The following is a 2,643-nucleotide window of genomic DNA, read 5'->3' as shown; positions in this document are numbered from 1 at the left end:
GGACTTCGTGGAGGGGTGGGGCCGAGGATCAAAGAAGAGTGGAAAAAGAAGCCGCGGGGAAGACGCGGGTGTAGGTGGGCGGGGCTAGTAGATAAAGGGCGGGGCTAAAATGGGGCGAGACAAGGGCAAAGATGGTAGCGGGGAGGACTGCGGGCGGGGTGGGGCGGGGCTAAAGTGGGCGGCAGTGAAGGGGGTGGAGCGAAGGCGGAGATCTGTGGGAGCGGCCAGTACTTTGCGGGGCGGGGCTAATATGGGGAGGGGCGAGGGGGAAGGTGGAAGCTGGGGAACTGTGGTTGGAGCTGTTAGGTGGAAGGGCTAAAACGGAAGGGGTGAGTTGCAGAGGAGGGGGTTAAAGGGCTCGGTGAGGCGCGCAGCAGTCACTGGGGCTCGGACCTCTCTCCCAGACCCAGTTTTTCTGAGATCAGAGAAAACTGAATTTGGCTTTGTTTCTCCAAAGCCTTGACAGAGGGTAGGACAAGACCTGTTTTCCTGGACCTTTTCCCATCTTCCCTCGACTCGGCCTAGGGAGTCCTCTAAACTGAAGGATCCTCACGTCACCCTCCGCAATCTCACCAGGGTCTCCTTCTAGTGAACTTAGATAGGTCCCAGGTTCCCACGCTACCCATTTCCACCCACTGCCACCATGAGTACGGTATCTACGGACATCTGCTTTGCCCAGAGCTCTGAAAAATTCCAATGGATTTATGAAATGGCATGTGTCTTTAAGTCTAAGTGAGCAAGCAAGATTTTTTTTTAAAATGAGACCTTTTTTTTTTTAATACTATGAGAAATGGGACAGTGCTCTGGTGTTGAGCCCCTCTTGCTGCAGACTGTATGAGTAGGCTTGGCCTAGTCAGCCTGAAGGAGCAGGAACCTCCCCCACCCCTCCCACACAAGGAGCTTGTCAATTGTCAGTCTGCCAGTGAAGCTCCACCAATGATTCAGCACCTGCTTCCCATGCATGAATGGGAGAAACCAGCACAGACCCAAGAGTCAGTCCAGGAATGCCTGCCCTAGGCCGGGTGGTAGTGGCGCCAGCACATGCCTTTAATCCCAACCCTAGGGAGGCAGAGGCAGGCGGATCTTGGCGAATTCAAGACCAGCCTGGTCTACAAAGCAAGTTCCAGGACAGTCAAGACTGTTACTCAAAGAAAAAAAAGAAAGAAATGCCTAGCCTCTGAATCTGAAGTTAAACAAATTATTATAAGCTTTGGATTTGCAAGTAGTTTGCTATGCAGCAAAAACTGACACAGCGTTCTGTTCCAAGAAATAGTAATGGAAAGTTAACCCAAGAAATTAGTTATCTGTAGGTAACTGTTACCACTCTAACCAAATTGTTGAGGCCATTACCTTTCCTTCTTTGCAACTAAATAACAGACTTAGTGAAGTGGAACTTGATTCTTTACTCCCAAGGATCCTGCAGCCACTCAACTGTTTCTATTGCTGTGAGACCAATAAAAACCAGGAGCACGGATTTTAAAGTTTTCTCTTGGGGTTAAGGTAGTATATATTTTCATCTTTAAAACAGGTTTACTTAAGCTGGGCGACAGTGACACCGCCTTTAATCCCAGCACTCGGGAGGAAGTGCAGGTGGATCTCTGTGAGTTCGAGGCCAGCCTGGTCTACAGAGCAAGTTTCAGGGCAGGCTCCAAATCAACATAGAGAAACCTTGTCTCTGTTGGACCCTAGCGTCCAAACACTAAGAAGGAGTCGCCCCCAGAGACCACCTCATACACCATAGCCGATGCAAAAGCATGAGGATTTTATTAATTCTGTCATGACAGGGTCCCTCAACATTCGGGAAGCCGAGAGACCTCAAATAGCTGATACAGGCTATTTTTAAAGGAGAAGGCCACAGCAGCAAGGGGTGTTGTTCTTTGACCATTATGATTGACTTATTTGAAAGGGCTATTGCCAATAATTGGCTGGAGAGTTGTTGCCAGATCAGATGAGCTAAGAGGTCATTTTGACCCCGTTTCCCAGGGGATTGAATCAAAACATACGTGTTTGGATAATTGTTCAGGAACTGAGTCAACATCTTAAAGGTTGTCTTGCCCCAATTTCTGGAGAACACACGTGCATGTGTAGCCCTTGGTTCCTAGGGGAGGAGGGTAAGCACTATGGCACTGAGGTTGAGAGGGTTCAGAATTGTCAGAAATGGCTTCAGAATTGTCTTAAAGTCTTACACCTCCAAAAACAAAAACAAACCAATTTTATTTCAATATAATGTATATGCCTTCTAATAAAATATTTCATCACTTTCAAAATGAACCCTAGCCAGGCAGTGGTGGCACATGGCTTTAATCCCAACACTTGGGAGGCAGGGGCAGTGGATCTCTGAGTTCGAGGCCAGCCCGGTCTACAAGAGCTAGTTCCAGAACAGGCACAAAAGCTACAGAGAAACCTTATCTTGAAAAAACAAAACAAACAAACAAAAGAACATCATACAATAAATAATCTTCTACAGCTGACTTCTTTCAAGGACTAGAACATTTAATAAAGCTAATGTGGATTGTAGCGGGTGTTGATACTTTCTTTTCATTGCCAAATAAGTTCCTCTGTACCAGCCTGCTACTGTTACTTATCCATTCAACAGTTCAGAGACTCTGGGATAGGGAACGTTCCTGTGAGCACTAATGTCCA

The sequence above is a fragment of the Myodes glareolus genome, chromosome 6, assembly GCF_982192425.1.
Source record: "Myodes glareolus chromosome 6, mMyoGla1.1, whole genome shotgun sequence".
NCBI classification, from domain to species: Eukaryota; Metazoa; Chordata; class Mammalia; order Rodentia; family Cricetidae; genus Myodes; species Myodes glareolus.
Note: the sequence above shows the minus strand (reverse complement) of the source record.